A 19,203-nucleotide genomic window follows, 5' to 3' on the forward strand; every position below is an offset into this window, starting at 1 on the left:
TCGTAGTAAACTAGTAACCACGTTTTTCTAGAATACTAACCTTTGCTTGAAACGGGTCAAAATTTTAAGTCGATCCGATCAGAAACAGCTGAGTTATCGAGGTTGAAGTAAAGTCGTTTTGTAGTTTGTTTAAAAAATGAAAAAAAAAACGAGTTTCGTGTTTTGATAAAACATTGTTTTTTAAAGGGTAAAAACACCGTGCAAGCGAAACAATGGATTGAAAAATGTTATCCGGACTCTTGTCAATCAAAAGCAACGATTTGTGGGTGGTTCGCCGAGTTTAAACGTGGTTAAACAAATGACGCAGAACGCTCGGGTAGACCTGTGGAAGCCGTTACACCGGAAAATGTGAGTGTAGTGACAAAAATTATAATGAAAGATCGTAAAGTGAAGCTCCGTGAGATTGCTGAGATGACACAGATATCATATGGAAGTGTATTTATTATCCTTCATGACAAATTGAGCATGAAAAAGGTTTTTTCCAAGTGGGTGCCGCGATTCAGACAATGCACCCTGCCACAAGTCGATGAAAACAATGGCGAAATTGAACGAATTGGGCTTTGATCTGCTTCCCCACCCCCCATACTCGCCTGATTTAGCCCCCAGTGACTACTGGCTCTTTGCTGATCTTAAAAAAATGCTCCAGGGAGAAAGATTTGGCTTATAGAGGAGGTCATCGCTGAAACTGAAGCTTATTTTGAAGCGAAAGATAATTTTTTTTTTATAAACATGGTATTGAAAAATTGGAAAAACGTTGGAACCATTGTATCACCCTAAAAGGTGATTATGTTGATGAATGAAAAAACATTTTGCAAAAAAAAATGTTGTTTCCATTGTTAGTCTCGGGACTTATTGATCCATGTGTTATAAGAATACTCTCGTCGTTGGTAAACAGCTACTAGTCCATGCCCGAGTACGATATAGTTACAAACTGGATATCGAAAAAATCCTTATTCTTGTTACATAAAACCGGTCAAGAACTAGTTTTGGTTCCAATAACTGGAAAAGTCGTAGGTAACGTTGCTGAGTATATTTGTAACCCGAGCAAAATGAAGTAGCAAAAAAGAACGAGTTTGGTTACTTTGTTTCAGTAATACAGTTTGTTATGATTGAGGATCCGTTAGTTGCTAAAAAAAAGTTCAAAAATTATGATTTGTTGAAATTGACGTGGTTGATAAATACATGACCCGAAAAATAACGCATCTCTAGTTCTTTGCAATGTTATGTAAAATGTTAAAGTTTTCAGAAAAATATATAAAATCACGCCCTTTGCCGACACATGCTACATCCATCCTCCATAAAATCATATCTAAGGTATGGCAAATGTTTGCATGGTCTTCAAAAATTATCGATTCTAGTCGAATTTTATGGATTTTATCATAATCCTCCTGTTGATGACACTTGCTACGCTTCCTCCCCTATAAAAATACCTTTATGACTATTTCTGATGAGAAAATACCTGTACCAAGTTTTATAGCAATTCGTGCAGTAGTTCCAGAGTTATGCCGTTACAAACATTACACTCCCTTTTTTAGAGGAACTTACTACAGCCTCTCCCCACGAATATTTTTATAATCATATCTAAGTTTTGCAAAAAGTATCGATGGTCTTCAAAAAGTACCGATTCTCGTCAAATTAGATAATTTTTAATGACCTCCTTTGTTACTGACACTTGCTACGCTCCTCCCCCATAAAAATATTCTTATAACAATATCTGAGGAGCAAGAAATACAGGTGCCAAGTTTGCTGGCTATCCGTTCAGTAGTTCCGGAGTTATACCGTTTTAAACATTACATCCGCCTTTTGAAGGCACTTGCTACATCCACTTCCCGATTTTTGTCAAGTTATATGAGTTTCATTTTAAGTTTTTGAAAATCGGTCCAGCCATCTCCGAGAAAAGCTAGTAAAAAACCGATACATAAACACGTACATACACACATACAAACACAGATATTTTACGTGCTCGATGAATTGAACCGAATGGTATATGGCATTCTCTCTTCGGGCCTCAGTTTAGAAGTCAGTTTTCACAGTTCACAAGGACAAATCTCCAAATAACTAGGGGAACGTGCCACTTGAGCCAATTAGTTCTGATTCCTGATAGTTGTCGTATAATCGATTATTATATAACTGAACCAGGATTTTCTAGAAATTGTTAAAAAATTTCGGATGTCAGTATGATTATTCCCAGAAATTATATATTTCTAGAGTTGATTCAAGCAGAAAGCCGAATGCCATAGCCGAGTCATAACAATTTACATGAAAAAGCTTATAAAAAACAGTTGAATGGTGATGGATAATAATAAGAATATTTTATCTCTAGTTGCCAATATACAATACAATATTTAGAACTGTTTCCATGTTCAAACGCAGGAAATATCAGAATTTTCCAGAACTTTTAATTTGAGCAACGATCTCATTATCCGTCGCTCTTCGAGCAATAAAGATCCAATACTGCTTCATAGTAGACTTATTATAAATAAATATCCCATTAAAATAGATCTTTATTTATTTATTTCGTCAAGCAAATGTAGACTACATATGAATGGTTTACAATGTTTACTTAGATACTACGCATTATTTCTTTGACTAAGTTGGAATTTCATTTCATTTTTGGACATACCAAGGTCAAGATGATCGCAATATTGATTGTAGTGGCGGTAGTAACTGAAAAGCCTATCCATGCCCAAGTGACTGGGTACGTTGTGGAAATTTCAAATTATAACCCGGCCAACCTAGTATCGAAACGAGAACTTCGAAAATCATTTATGGAAGTTATGAATCATTTGGCGGCTTGGTGGTCCTGCGGATTATTCTAGGTCCGACACTACCGGGTGAGACCTTAGTTCGAAGACGAGGAATTGCAGGCGTTTTTTGATGGAGACCCAACCCAATAGAAACAAAAATTAACACAGACACAGAATGTGACCGGAGATGCCGTTTGCAAAATTTTAAAAGCCTTGTGGACGATTCGGAAAATAAAAATTTAATATATTTATTACGCTTTGCCTGGATTCCTTCAATGTGATCCTTGAAAGTGAGTTTTTGTCATACGTTAAACCTAAGTGTTACTGCCAGCACTGCTCTACCGGATGTAAATGATGCGTCGAACGTTTACGTTTGACAAGTTTGACGTGCACGGGCAGAACGATTCATTTGGTGTAATAATCATACCGAGAGTGTGCGGAACACGAGGTTTGTGACGATGTTAAGTCATACATTTCAATAGTTCTACCTAAATATAAATTCCAGTGCAGTAAATTCATTATATATCTAGCTTAACCTATTATCACAGTTTGTTACAGTAAGTAAACGTATCACAGTAATTACTATAGAATATCTAAATTAACCTAAAATTGTATCAGTTTGGAATATGAAGAATCGAGGCAGTATTTCTTGTTCAGTTAAAAGTGGTTAAAAACCGATAATTGTGAGTAAGATAATTGAATTATAAGAACAAATTTACTAATAAAATGAATTCTAGCTTAAAGCTATCTCGCACCAACGAGTCTGCGAATTGCTGAAAAGAGTCGGTGAAGAATTCCCCTTTGTTCTCTGAACAAAACTTTAAGAATTATCGTCATTATGAATTCGGATGATCACCGCCATGATGATGATAACCTCACCAGTTCACTTCTCCGAGATGGAGAAGAATCAAACAACCGTTTGTATCTGCTGTGACCGCTCGGAGAGTTTTGACGATTGTGTGCAGTGTGACCAATGCGACGGATGGTGGCACATGAAATGTGCAAATGTGACCACCTCGGTAGCTGATCAATCGTGGATCTGTAACCATTGTTTGCCGCACAGTATTTGTTCCCGTACATCGACTTCCAGTGTTAGAGCAGCACGGTTGTCATTAAAAAAGCAACAATTGGAAGAAAGACAAGAGATGGAGAAACGTCATCTTGATGAAAAGTATAAAGTACTGCAGGAAGAATTAAACGAAATGGGTGAAACTGTCAGCAACAGAAGTAAGGTTAGCAAAAGAGCGAGTTTAGACAGGGTACAGCAGTGGAAGCAACAATGCACTGATCAGTGTGACAGCGCAAACGGATCTTCACCGGTGGGACAATCGGGAGACCTATCAGCAGCAGCTAATCTGAATCAGGAATCACGCGACCCTAAACACTCGGAGCAAATTAATCAGAAACAGCAGCAGGAGAAGGGTAACCAGACAGCTCTGGCAAGGTTTAATAGAGCAGTTCCACCCGATCGACAAAATGCGATCATCGGAAGTGAACATCGCGGATTCAGTTCCTGCCTGCCAGTATTTAATTCGACCATGCAATCATTTGATCGTCAGGTGCCATATTTTGACGTGAAGGAACAGCAGCAGTATACCGGCGCGATTCCTCGAACGGCACCGATTCAAGGGAAGGAAATCGAAACAAATCCATTGAATTCTGAAGTGAAAACGCTTAACCGATCGGTGCCATTGTATGGCATGAGGGAACAGCAGCAGTTTGTCGGCGCGTTTCCTGGAGCGGCACCGAATCAAGGGGGAGTAATTACTGCAAAAGGTAACATTGTCTTACAAGAACCCACCGTAACACATCAAGGTAAGCCACATTCTGATTTCATAAATAATCCATCGATACGATCGAAAGTTGATAACTCACTCCAACAAATAACGAATCAGCAACAGAGAACTGGAAGGGTATTCCGCTTTGAAAGTGCGTAGTAACTACCATAGCCTCGGAAGGACATATACTGTTCTTGTGTTTACCTGACAGAGCAGGAGAATCAACTGACTCATTACCAAAAATCTCTTCTGATGAAGCAACGTGCATTGATTGCTATGTAGAATAGTCGATCCTGAGCTTGGCTTTTTCCAACCGTTTCTTATACAGGGGGCACTGCGTACTCCATGCGTAGTGATTGACTTCGAGTACATCCTCGTTTGATAAATTTTTAAGCTCATTTTGCTTGTAGCAATTGATACATTTGGCGGTGGCAGACTGACATTCATTAGCAGCATGTCCACCCGCGCATTTAGGACAGCAAATTATATTCTCGCATGTCACGGCTTTATGACCGTATTCAGAGCACTTATAGCATCGCATGACATCGATTACCTCAAATACTCTACACCGTTCCCAACCGATATTAATACGTTGTAGCTTCATTAATTTATTAAAAGTAGAAGCGTCACATTCAGCTATAAGGGTTGAATCACTTCGATTTTCTTTGTTCAGTATTCTGATAACTTTCAGCTCACTTGAGTCAGGTAGATCGTTTTGCAGCTTGATTTTGCCAACAAGGTCATCCTCAGTCAATACATCCGTGATGCCTACAATTTTTACTCTTGGTCGTAGTGGTTTTGAAAGTTCGATCTCATAGTTCTCAGGCAATAGATTCTTTGCATTATCGATCAGTTTTTTTGCAAATTCAGTGGACTCGCAGCGAACTGAAACAGCACCGGTCTGACGATATTGAACATTTTTGACAGCAAAGGCGACTGGATCAATATTCTGTTGGATGAGATGTTTCGTAGTTTCAACCGATTGGCCATTCTTAGGTTTAAACAAAACAGTTCGTTTCATTTTTTGAATCGTATTGGTACTAGTTTCTGCGGGTATAGGCAGTGTAGATGGTGTCACCTCAGCATCATTAGTAATCAATTGTGATCCTTTTTGAGAAATTATCTTGCGCCTCTTGCCAGATCGCAATAAACCACCATCGTCAGATGAATGCTTCGTAGTATCACCACTTGGAAGATCAGGAGCTTTGCGTTTTGTCTTTTTACCAGATCGAGTAACCGTAGCAAAAGTTTCAGGTTGAACAATTGTGTCATGAGTACGACTATCTAGAGCTGAGTCGATACGCGACACTAAGCGATCCTCTATTGAAGTACATTGACATTTTATCGTGCTTGCTAGCTTCGATTCGAGACCATCCACAGTTTTTGATAACGAATCCACTTTGCTTAGTAGATCAGTGCATAGTTTCATCACAGCGTTCAGTGTGGTTTGATTTTTGCGACAGTCGAAACACATGTATTTCAGTCCGATATTTTCACGCATCAGACCCAAACAAGCATTATTAAGATCAGAGCATTTCAAATGCAGCACTTGGTTACAACCCCCGAAACAATATATACGATCAGATACAGAGAGAATGCTCGTAGAACAGACACTGCATTGAACAGAAGTCATTTTCTTCCTCTTCGCCCCTGAGCGGGCAACACAACAGCGGAGATGCCGACCAAACAATTGATACTGAAGCGTCACAGTTCAACCGAAAAAAAACTATTTTACAAATAACACGCCGAATAAATGTGGCACGCACTAGAAAATAATGTCGAATCCAAGCACTTGTAGAAAACTACAATCTAGCGCAAATTTAACCATTGGGTTTAACGATATCGCGTTGTAATTTGCTTTAGAGTTGCACGAACGGCACGAAGAACCGTGTCTATCAAAAGCTTTACACTTTATGCCTAATTAATTTCCGGATTAGTACCCCCGCCTGCGAGAGCGCCGAATGTTGGCCCTTCGCCACAAGTAAACCCGGTCTTAAATAACGACACAGTTCCCCCACCGTCGGGACGGTCGATTGTTGAACAGTTTACCCCTTCCCCCTCGCAGCTATCCGCGCGTCAAGTTATGTCTCGCGATTTACCCACATTTTCGGGTAACCCAGCCGACTGGCCTATATTTATTAGCACTTTTATCAATAGTTCCTTGGCATGTGGGTACAGTAGTGCTGAAAATCTGTCACGTCTACAACGTTGTCTTAAAGGACCTGCGTACGAATCTGTCAAAAGTAGGTTATTGCTACCTGAATCTGTGCCTCAAGTGATTGATACCTTGCGTATGTTATACGGAAGACCAGAGTTGTTAATCAGTGCTTTACTGCAGAAAGTGCGCAATGTTCCGGCTCCGAAAGCTGAAAGGCTGGAAACCATAATCGATTTTGGAATGGCAGTACGTAGTCTCTGTGATCATCTTGAAGCTGCGGGACAAAAGGAACATCTTTCGAATCCAACATTACTGATGGAGCTCGTGGAGAAATTACCTGTACACACCAAGATGCAGTGGGCAGAATGTATGCAGCAGCATAGCGTGATAAACCTCAAAGTGTTCGGAGACTTTATGCTAAAGGTGGTTACAGCAGTTAGCAGAGTTACAATGTATACCGGTGGCAATAGTAACAGTCATCAAAAATCAAGACAAAAGGGAACGGTAAACGCTCACACTAACGAATCAGTAGAAGTTTCAAAGTTAACTTCGGAAAAGGAGCGAATATGTTCTTGCTGTAAGAAATTCGGACATCATATAAGTGAGTGTTCAACGTTTAAATCCCGTTCAGTGGATAATCGGTGGAAGTTCGCAAAAGACAACAGTCTTTGCAGAAGCTGTCTCAACACGCACGGAAGGAGAAGTTGTAGATACTCAAAACAATGTGCAATCGAAGGATGTCAGTATCGTCATCATCCATTGCTGCATGCCTATCGATCGAGTACCGTTGGCCGACCTACCCAGGGAATGTCGATGGCAGAAAATCATACGCATAGTGAGTACAAGCAAACTCTTCTGTTTCGCATTATACCGGTTGTTGTTTCGGGACCACGAGCTGTTGTTGAGACCTTCGCCTTTTTGGATGATGGATCGGATCTATCATTGCTCGAGAGTGACCTGATGGATCAATTGGGCATCGACGGCTGGACGACGCCTCTGTGTTTGAAGTGGACAGGGAATGTAACCCGTGTGGAATCGGAATCAAAACAAATTCGAGTGAGAATTAGAGGCGCAAGTAGTCGGAGACAATACATTCTCGAAGATGTTCGTACCGTTAAAGAACTTACTCTACCGGAACAGAGTATAAATTACGAAGAATTGTCACAGCGCTATCAGTATCTCCAAGGTTTACCGATCGTCAGTTACACTAAAGCGGTTCCCAGACTTCTAATAGGAGTTAACAACGCGAGCCTCACCATCCCGTTACATGTGAAAGAAGGTAGAAGAAGCGAGCCTGTTGCAGCGAAAACTAGATTAGGATGGTGTATATTTGGCGATAGCGGCAAGCAAGGTATAAATGCAGTGAATTACCATACCTGTGAGTGTTCCAGCGATCAGGAATTATACAATACAGTGAAGGATTATTTCTCGGTGGAAGATGCCACCGCAAGTGAATATGGAATCTGACGAAGATAAACGGGCTAGGATAATCATGAAACAGACAACCTTCCGTGTAGGTGATCAGTTCGAAACGGGACTGCTGTGGAGATACGACGACATAGAGCTACCAGATAGTTACAACATGGCGGTAAAGCGGTTCGAATGCCTTGAGCGTAAAATGCTGCGAGATCCCGAGCAGTGAACGTGAAAGCACAAATAGCGGAATATCAGCTGAAGGGTTATGCGCATCGAGCCACGGAAAACGAACTAGCACGAGCTGATCCAAAACGAGTGTGGTATTTACCACTAGGAATAGTAACAAATCCTCGAAAACCCAGTAAAATCCGATTAATATGGGATGCAGCTGCAAAAGTAGACGGAATATCACTGAATTCTATGCTATTAAAGGGACCTGATCAACTTACGTCACTGCCAGCAGTTCTGTCTGTCAGTTGGCAATACAAAGTAGCAGTTTCAGCAGACATTCGAGAGATGTTTCACCAGCTGTTGATCCGAGAGCCGGACCGTCATTCTCAACGTTTCTTATTTCGTAATGATCCATCGATGCCTCTTGATACTTATCTGATGGATGTGGCAACTTTCGGATCAACGTGCTCACCAGCGTCGGCGCAGTACGTTAAAAATAAAAATGCTGAAGAATTTGCAGATCAATTTCCACGCGCAGTTGAGGGAATTTTGGAAAATCATTACGTGGACGATTTTCTGGATAGTTTCGAGTCTGCGGACGACGCCGCTCGTGTGTCACGCGAAATCGTGTTTATACATCAAAAGGGAGGATTCCATCTCAGAAATTGGCTGTCAAACAGTCCTAGCGTTCTACACGGTCTACAGGAAATAACCCCGGAGGCATGCAAAAGTTTTTATTTGAATGCAACAGTTGGAATGAATCGAGTGCTAGGAATGCTATGGCAAACCACCGAAGACCAGTTGCAGTTTCCTATTATGATGAACAAAGAAATTCAGTAAATAATAGATAGCGGTGAGCGACCAACAAAACGGCAGATTTTGAAATGTTTAATGGGAATATTCGATCCCCTTGGTCTACTTAGCGTATTTCTCGTTCACGGCAAGATTCTGCTGCAAGACGTATGGCGAGCTGGACTGCAATGGGACGAAAAGGTACCTGAGGAAATACAACAACGTTGGGTGGGTTGGACCAATCTGATCTATAAGATAAAGGATCTTAGGATTCCACGGTGTTATTTCAAAGAAGCCACTGCACAAACGTACGATAAACTTCAGTTACACGTTTTCGTCGATGCCAGTGAGTCTGCTTATGCCGCTGTAGCGTATTTTAGAGTAACAGAATTAGAAGGGAAACCAGAATGTTCTATCGTCGCCTCAAAAACAAAAGTCGCACCGCTTAAGCCACTGTCAGTTCCACGTTTGGAACTGCAGGCCGCCGTGCTGGGTAGCCGTCTATCATCGTTCGTTCAAAAGTGTCACAGTATAAAGGTGGATAAACAATTCCTATGGAGCGATTCTGCAACAGTGCTGGCTTGGTTGAGATCTGATGCTCGACGGTATAAGCAGTTCGTAGCGTGCAGGGTAGGAGAGATACTGACAACCACAGATCTATCAGAGTGGCGCTGGGTTCCGAGCAAATGTAATCCCGCTGATGCTGCAACGAAGTGGAACAGAAACCGCTGTCCTGAAATCACCGAGGAATGGTTAAAAGGTCCGGAGTTTCTACGATTTTCGGAGGAGAATTGGCCTACGCAAGTGAAGCCTCAGATACAGCCAGAAGAAGAACTACGACCTTGTTTCGTCATTCAGCGAATGCTTGTACCGGAATGCGTGGTGGATTTTAATCGATTCTCAAAATGGCAACGGCTGCTAAGAACGGTGGCTTATGTCCATCGCTTCGCAGAAAATTGCAAGCGTAAATCTCGAGGAATGAAATTAGAATTGCGGCATCTGAATCAAGATGAGCTCGCAAAGGCAAAGAACTTGATAGTTCGAATGGTACAGTGGCAAGAATACCCAGATGAAATGGTACTTATTTCGAAAGGAAAAACGGATTTACCGAGAACGAGTTGCTTATACAAATCGACGCCAGCTGTGGACGAGTTTGGAGTTTTGCGTGTCGGCGGTAGAATTGGAGCTGCGCAATTTGCATCGTTTGACGTTAAATTTCCGGTTATTCTGCCAAGTAAACATCCAGTAACGAAACTTATTGTTGAGGATTTTCATCGATCCTTTCGCCATGGAAATTCAGAAACAGTGGTGAACGAAATTCGACAGTTCTACGACATCCTACGACTGAGAAGATTGGTAAAGCAAATCGCGTCCACTTGCCAGTTGTGTAAGCTGAGGAAGACGACTCCGAAAATTCCGCGAATGGCGCCACTTCCTGTAGCTCGTCTGTCGCCGTATTGTCGGCCGTTTACCTACACAGGTATTGATTTCTTCGGGCCGTTGCTAGTGAAAGTTGGAAGAAGTTCGGCAAAACGCTGGATCTGTCTGTTCACCTGCCTTACAACTCGAGCAGTCCATGTTGAAGTTGCCCACAGTCTTTCCACACCGTCGTGTATTAAGTGCATTCGTCGTTTCGTTTGTCGTCGAGGAGCACCTTCGGAGATCTATACCGATAATGGTACTAACTTTCAAGGGGCTAACCGTCAGTTACATAAAGAGCTCGACAGCCTACACGAAGAATTGGCAGAGACATTCACTAACACAGATACAAAATGGGTATTTAACCCGCCCGGGGCCCCTCACATGGGCGGCGCCTGGGAAAGGATGGTACGATCAATAAAATCAGCCATGGAAGCTGCCAACACCAACGACCGTAAACTGGATGACGAAGGGTTGGAGACGTTAGCTGTCGAAGCTGAAGGTATCGTGAATAGTCGGCCACTTACCTATCTACCTTTGGATTCTACTGAAGGAGAAGCGCTAACACCAAACCACTTTCTTTTGGGAAGCTCAAATGGCGTTCGTCAACCTGCAATACCATTCAGTAATCCTGCATCCGCGGTGAAAAATTCTTGGAATCTAATACAACACCAGCTTGACGTCTTTTGGAAACGCTGGACTCGGGAGTATCTGCCAATGTTGACCAAACGTGTAAAATGGTTCGGAGAAACAAAACCGGTAGCTGTTGGTGATCTGGTCATCATAGTAGATGACACCCGCAGGAACGGATGGACTCGTGGAAAAGTTAAGCAAGTGGTCACGGCAGAAGACGGACGCATTCGTCAAGCGGTGGTTCAGACTGCGAGGGGGATATTACGTAGACCGGTGTCGAAGTTGGTCGTGTTGGAAGTTGAGTTGGATGGTAAAACTGGAACCGGTGGCCAGTGTTACGGTGGGGAGGATGTTACTGCCAGCACTGCTCTACCGGATGTAAATGATGCGTCGAACGTTTACGTTTGACAAGTTTGACGTGCACGGGCAGAACGATTCATTTGGTGTAATAATCATACCGAGAGTGTGCGGAACACGAGGTTTGTGACGATGTTAAGTCATACATTTCAATAGTTCTACCTAAATATAAATTCCAGTGCAGTAAATTCATTATATATCTAGCTTAACCTATTATCACAGTTTGTTACAGTAAGTAAACGTATCACAGTAATTACTATAGAATATCTAAATTAACCTAAAATTGTATCACAGTTTGGAATATGAAGAATCGAGGCAGTATTTCTTGTTCAGTTAAAAGTGGTTAAAAACCGATAATTGTGAGTAAGATAATTGAATTATAAGAACAAATTTACTAATAAAATGAATTCTAGCTTAAAGCTATCTCGCACCAACGAGTCTGCGAATTGCTGAAAAGAGTCGGTGAAGAATTCCCCTTTGTTCTCTGAACACTAAGTATTTAGCTTGATCAGACCATGTCAATTTCAAACCATTCAATTTGAGAATGTGATTATTGCTTGGTTTAAGAAAAGAAGCTGTTGGCTTATGAGGAAAGATAATTAATTGCGTTTTTGTTGCATTAAACCATTTCCATTTAGACAGATAATCACTGAAAATATTTAAACTTCTTTGTAGACGACTGCAGATCACTCTTAGATTTCTACCTGTGGCTAACAGACTTGTGTCGTCACAGAATAGCGATTTCTGACAACCAACGGGTAGATTTGGAAGATCAGAAGTGAAAATATTATACAAGATTGGAGCTACGCTCGAACCCTGCGGAACACCGGCTCGTACGGGTAGCAACTCAGATTTACAATTCTGATAGCTAACCTGATAAGTGCGATCAATTAAATCATTTTTATCAAATAAATAGGAAACTGGAAATCAGACATTTTTGCTATTAAATCTTTGTGCCAAACATTGTCGAATGCTTTTTCTATGTCTAGAAGAGTAACTTCAGTGGAAAACCCAGAAGATTTATTTGCTTTTATCATGTTCGTAACTCTTACAAGTTGATGAGTAGTTGAATGTTCATGACGAAATCCAAACTGCTCTGGTAAAAAAGTTGAATTCTTATTTATATGAGGCATCATTCTCAACAAGAAAATTTTTTCAAAAATTTTACTGATAGAAGAAAGTAAGTTAATTGGTCGATAACTTGATGTTTCTGCTGGGTTTTTCATCAGGTTTGGGGATAGGAATTACTTTAGCGTTTTTCCATCTTTTTGGGAAGTAAGCTGATGAAAAACACTTGCTGAAAATTTTATCCAGAAGTCTCAAGGCAACATCGGGAAGATTTTTAATAAGAATATTAATAATTCCATCATTACCAGGAGCCTTCATGTTTTTAAGTTTCCTAATAATTGATTTAATTTCATCAACATTCGTCTCAATAATGTCATCTTGTGATAACACTTGGGTTGAAATATGAACATATTTCAGTGAGACTTCATTTTCAATAGGACTCACAACGTTCAAATTAAAATTGTGGACACTCTCGAACTGCTGAGCAAGTTTTTGAGCTTTTTCGCCATTTGTAAGAAGTATTTGATTTCCTTCCTTGAGAGCAGGAATTGGTTTCTGAGGATTCTTAAGAGCCTTAGAAAGTTTCCAGAAAGGTTTAGAATATGGTTTAATTTGTTCAACTTCTTTTGAGAAATTTTCATTTCGCAAAAGAGTAAATCTATGTTTAATTATTTTTTGTTAATCCTTAACTATGTTTCTCATAGCAGGATCACGCGAACGTTGATATTGTCGTCGACGAACATTCTTCAGCCGAATGAGCAGTTGAAGATTGTCTTCGATGATGGGAGAATTTAATTTAGTTTGAGCTTTGGGAACTGAAAGATTTCTAGCTTCAATAATGTAATGATTCAAATTATCAATTGCTGTGTCGATGTCCGCAGAATTTTCTAAAATAGTTTCATGATCCACATGATTTTCAATGTGAGATCTGTAATCCAACCAATTAGCTCTATGATAGTTGAATATAGAACTATTTGGTTTAATTATAGCTTCGGTGGAAAGTCTGAATGTTACTGGAAGATGATCTGAGTCAAAGTCAGCATGTGTAATCGGTTCACTACAAATGTGATTTTGATCTGTTAGAACCAGATCAATTGTAGACGGGTTTTTTCACGGAAGAGAAACAAGTCGGATTACTGGGATGAAGAACTGTGAAGTAACCAGCTGAGAGTTGATTATGAAGTATTTTTCCATTACTGTTATTTTGCCTACAGTTCCACTGGACATGCTTAGCATTTAAGTCCCCTATTACGAAAAATTTCGGTCGATATCTTGTGAGTTTTTGCAAATCGCCTTTAAAGAAATTTAATTGTTCGCCGGTGCATTGGAATGGCAAATATGCTCCAACGATGAAATAAATTCCATCAATGGTTTCAACTTCGATTCCCAAGCTTTCAATAACTTTAGTATTGAAAGAAGGTAAAATTCGATGTTTAATTTGCCGTTTAACAAAAATGACACTACCCATTCCAGGAAACCTGTCAAATCGATGAACCACATAATAAGAATTGTTTTTCAATTTGTCATTTGCTTTAAGAAATGTTTCTGTCACAATAGCAATATGAATTTTGTGAACTTTGAGAAAATTATAATCTTCACTCGATTTTAAGGGTCGAGCATTCCAATTTAAAATATTCAAATAATTATTCAACATCACTGTTAAATCTTTAATTCATTATAATATTATTTGCAAATTGCCATCCAACTTGAAATGCTTCATAAAATGATGAAGTCGAATTCATTAGGATGATCATTTGAAAAGTTGATCTTCTAGGTAGATCATTTTATTTTCGTTTTGTTGCCTAACTCGACTTCGTTCAGCGAATGGCATTGAAGGAATATTGGTAGGTAGATGTCTACCTGTTACGCGAGTGTAACTGTCATTAGATGAAGATAACGTGTTACCTATTAATAAATTGTTTTCGTTAGAAGACGAAGTAGAAGGCGTTCCTGTTTGCTGTTTGTTTGCATTAGAAGAATTAAGTGGTAATTGTCTACCTGCTGAAAAAGCGTGGTCGATCTACCTGTCAATAAATTGTTTTCGTTAGAAGACGAGTTGTAAGGCGTACCTGTTTTTTGTTTTACATTCGAAGAAATAAGTACCTTAAAAGACGTAAGCGTGGCATTTGTATCGTTTTTTGATTTTCAGGTATGTTCTGTAAATTTAAGATCGTTGATTTGACTTGTTGTTGTCTAATCGAACGAGCATTTAAATTTTTACCCTTACAGGACATTTCAAATAGGGGAAAGGTGGGTAATAGTGCGCGGTACATATTAGTGCGCATCTCAATGTTTTTTTTTTTTTTTTTTTTTTTTTACAAGGTGAAATGCATTTACGCACGGAGTGTGGAACTCTCCACAGGACTACCCAACTGTTGATTGGAACTACCCACTAAAACACCTTGGATCTCCAACCCTACCTCCCCGGCACCACCGCTAGGTATTACTTCGGGGTGGAAGGCTATTGGTTATCACAGCACCCTCCCCAGTTTTAGGCAGAATGGGGATCAGCATCCTGCTCTCGAGGGATCGACCAGTTGGATGACGAGGTCGGTCCAGTGATGCCGGCTGGAGGGTAACTTCCGGTTCACTGGCGCCTCGACGACCCAAAACTGATGCTACGTCGCGGAACTACTCGACTAGTCTCCGCCGAAAGATCTAGTCTACACCGACGGAGGGTTCCCCGACGAGGGAAGTCCTCCCGAACCGACGCTTACGGTACGCGTCTACGACCCGACCGAAAGGATGCCTAAGTCGATCCAATGATTCCGGTTGGAGCGTGGCTTCCGGTTCACTGGCGCTCTGACGATCCTATCGGTATCACGCGACGATCTGCTCATCTAGTCCCCGACAAAGGATCTAGACTACTCCGACGGAGATTTCCCCGGCGAAGGAGAATCTCCCGACACCGAGTCTCTTACGCCACACGGGACACCCGATGGAGTGCCGAGGTCGGTCCCGCGATTCCGGTTGGAGCATGGCTTCCGGTTCGCTGGCGCCTCGACGACTCGAATCGGTGTTGAGGCGGCTACTCGACTAGCCCCCGCCGAAGGATCTAGCCTACACCGACGGAGAGTTCCCCGACGAAGGAGGCCCTCCCGAAACCGACGCTTTCGATTCCCGTCAACGCCCGACCGAGAGGATGCCTGGGTCGGTCCAGTGATTCCGGTTGGATGATAGCTTCCGGTTCACTGGCGCCCTGACGATCCTAGCGGTATTACACCACGATTTACTCGTCTAGTCCCCGACGAAGGATCTAGACTACTCCGACGGAGATTTCCCCGGCGAAGGAGAATCTCCCGACACCGAGTCTCTTATACCACACGGGACACCCGATGGAGTGCCGAGGTCGATCCCGCGATTCCGGTTGGAGCATGGCTTCCGGTTCGCTGGCGCCTCGACGACTCGAATCGGTGTTGTGGCGGCTACTCGACTAGCCCCCGCCGAAGGATCTAGCCTACACCGACGGAGAGTTCCCCGACGAAGGAGGCCCTCCCGAAACCGACGCTTTCGATACCCGTCAACGCCCGACCGAGAGGATGCCTGGGTCGATCCAGTGATTCCGGTTGGAGGATAGCTTCCGGTTCACTGGCGCCCCGACGATCCTAGCAGTTTTACGTACTACTCGTCTAGTCCCCGACGATGGATCTAGACTACTCCAACGAAGAGCTTCCCGACGAAGAAGGTTCTCCCGGACCGACGTTTATTCGCTGATCCCTCTTGAGCCTACTACGGTACGCGTTGATCCGCACTCCATTTCCGCTGCAATATGCCCGCAATTTGGGATGCCGCGGTCGACACTGCGTTCCAGTTCTCTACGCAGTGGCACATTCTCTGGATCAGGTTTTCCGGTGTGGTGTCTCTGCCGCATGCCTCCAGTAGGTCACTCCTTTGAACCGCGAAACGGGAACATGCGAACAAGACGTGTTCAGCCGTCTCGATCTCGTCTGGGCAGCCAGGACATACAGGGGATGTCGCGTGGCCGAACCTGTGGAGGTACCATCTGAAGCACCCGTGGCCTGTGAGGAATTGCGTCAGGCCGAAGTTCACTTCTCCGTGAGGTCTATCTAACCAGCTCGAGACCCTAGGTATGAGCCGATGTGTCCACCTGCCCTTGGTTGAGCTGTCCCACTCTTGTTGCCATCTGCGTAGAGAAGCGGCTTTGGAGGCCCTACGGGCGTTCCTGTCTCCTCGCATGCTGTAGCGCTCCGCGTCTTCCTTCACTATCAGACCGATAGGCATCATGCTTGCAACCACGCAGGCCGCATCCCTCGATACAGTGCGGTATGCACTGATTACGCGAAGACACATCAGTCTATGCGTACTCTCCAGCATCTGTGCGTTGCGTTCCACATTCAGTGCCGACGCCCATACCGGGCTGCCGTACCTGAGGATCGAAACTGCCACTCCTGCCAGTAACCTTCGTTTACTGGAGCGCACAGGCGAGCTGTTGGCCATCAAACGGGAGAGCGCCGCGATCGCTGTTGATGCGCGCTTGCAGGCGTATTCAACGTGCTTGCTGAAACTGAGTTTGTCGTCAAGCATCACACCCAATTGCTTCAGTGATCTCTTGGAGGGGATCACGCAATCTCCGGCATGTACCAGCGCCTCCTGTTCCGATTTGCGGTTGTTTACCACCATCACCTCTGTTTTGTGGTGCGCGAGTTGCAGTTTCCTGCTACGCAGCCAGTCCTCCACCAAGCAAATTGAGTGTGATGCACTCAGTTCGACCTCTTCGATGGATTCGCCGTAGACTGTCAGCGTGACGTCGTCCGCGAACCCGACTATCTTGACACCCGGAGGGAGCCTCAACCTCAGTACTCCATCGTACATTATATTCCACAGGATCGGGCCCAAGATAGATCCCTGTGGTACTCCAGCCGTGATTGGAGTGCTACGTGTGCCTTCGTCGGTCTCGTAGAGCAATACTCGGTTCTGGAAGTAGCTTTCCAGAATCTTGTACAGCCCTTCCGGTACTCCTAGTCGAAGTAGGGAATCAGCAATGTCTGCCCAGCAAGCACTATTGAACGCGTTCTTGACGTCTAGCGTTACTACCGCACAGTAGCGGATCCCTCGTCGTTTGCGCTGTATAGCTACCTCCGCCGTGGTTACCACCGATGTTATGGCGTCCACCGTCGACCTGCCTCTGCGGAACCCGTACTGTTGACCGGACAGTCCTCCTGCCTCCTCTATGAAGGGGGCTAGCCTGTTGATGCGCATCTCAATGTGAGCTGATATTAATGTTTACCACTATTTACTTACAAAAAATATTGAGATTTGACCCAATTAACTTTATTCGACTACATATAAAATTTCCCATTAATTTTTTACCAATCCGACAGACGTAAATATAAAATCTATCATTAGAAAAGAAGCTTATATTTATTTCTAGTGGAATCACGTTTTTTTGGTTTCGTGACAGCTTTTCGACCCAAACGAAGTTATCATCGAGTATTCCGAGTATTACGGAAAATTCATTGTGCCCATAATTGTGTACCACTGCGCACTATTACCTTACCTTGCGCATTATTAGGAACAAAACACGATTATTTTTGGCTTTCATGCGCGTAAGCAACATAATAATTGTAATCGTTCATTTGAGGATATTGAAAAGCAAGGTTTTTTGTTTCCGTAGACGTGTTTGTGTGTTTGATAAAAGTAATATTTTATTTGTAATACTTCAAAAAGCTTAGGTGCGCACTAATCGCTACCTCTCCCCTAATTGGATTTATGATTTCCATCACAATTAGAACATGAAAATTTATCAGCGGTTTCATTGATTGGACATTTTATATCATAGGAATTTATGAAATTCCTCGGACAATGGATTCAAAAAAGGTTCTTTTTTCAATTTGATACCATGACGAATCAAGCGAGCTGCATCATTAAGGGAGTTCAACAAGTTATGTATTTCACACGTTAAATCTGTTCTGTAATCAGATCTCAAATGAATTTTGTTGATCTCGAAATTTGTTTAAAATGACGAAGATTGTATTTATTTAATTTTTTGTTTTAAATCAGACCCATTAGGCTATTTTGTTCTGTAAGATGATGATGGATTTTAATTAGTATGTTTGAGAGTTTAAAAACATGACAAAAAAAAGTGTGAGCCTCGCGCGCGAAACTGGTAGAGGTAGTCTTGAAATAGAATATGACTGGAACTGGATATGTTATCTTATTATTTGAGAGCTTCACAATTCTGTGTGTCAAGTTCGACTCTTGACTTTGTAACATTTCATCAATGATTTATTCATAATATTTTAGAAATTAATCTGGATCGGAAGTTGTTGGTGGAATTGAGCTAAGATCTGCTCATCCGCAGTCTCGTAATTCCATCGTAGTTGATGTTTGTAGCAATAAACTGGTCTAGCATAAGCCACAGTGCATTAACCAAGCCTATAGTTTCTAGAGTAGAAGGATAGACGAAATAACCATATGTACATAAGCAAGAACTGTTTTGCTGTGAACACGACTTGGTTTACTACGGGGTGCCTTTTCAAAATTTACCCTCCGATAAAGTGATAATGGTCTCTTGTTGTTTCCAACGTATCAAAAAATGTTTTGCTACATGACATCGAAAATACGATCATCAATTGATGATAACATTTTCAATTGTGTGACATAATCACAAATAGTTCAAAATTAAAGTTTCCTTAAATGTTTG

At 42.2% G+C, this 19,203-nt stretch overlaps 1 protein-coding gene across 1 annotated transcript in view; it reads right to left on the bottom strand.

The window, feature by feature from the left end:
• LOC131435630 (uncharacterized) overlaps window positions 1–19,203 on the bottom strand; it is a 180,405-nt gene that overhangs the window by 12,567 nt on the left and 148,635 nt on the right. The gene's annotated exons all lie outside the window — the stretch shown is intronic.

The sequence above is a fragment of the Malaya genurostris genome, chromosome 3, assembly GCF_030247185.1.
Source record: "Malaya genurostris strain Urasoe2022 chromosome 3, Malgen_1.1, whole genome shotgun sequence".
Taxonomy (NCBI): Eukaryota; Metazoa; Arthropoda; class Insecta; order Diptera; family Culicidae; genus Malaya; species Malaya genurostris.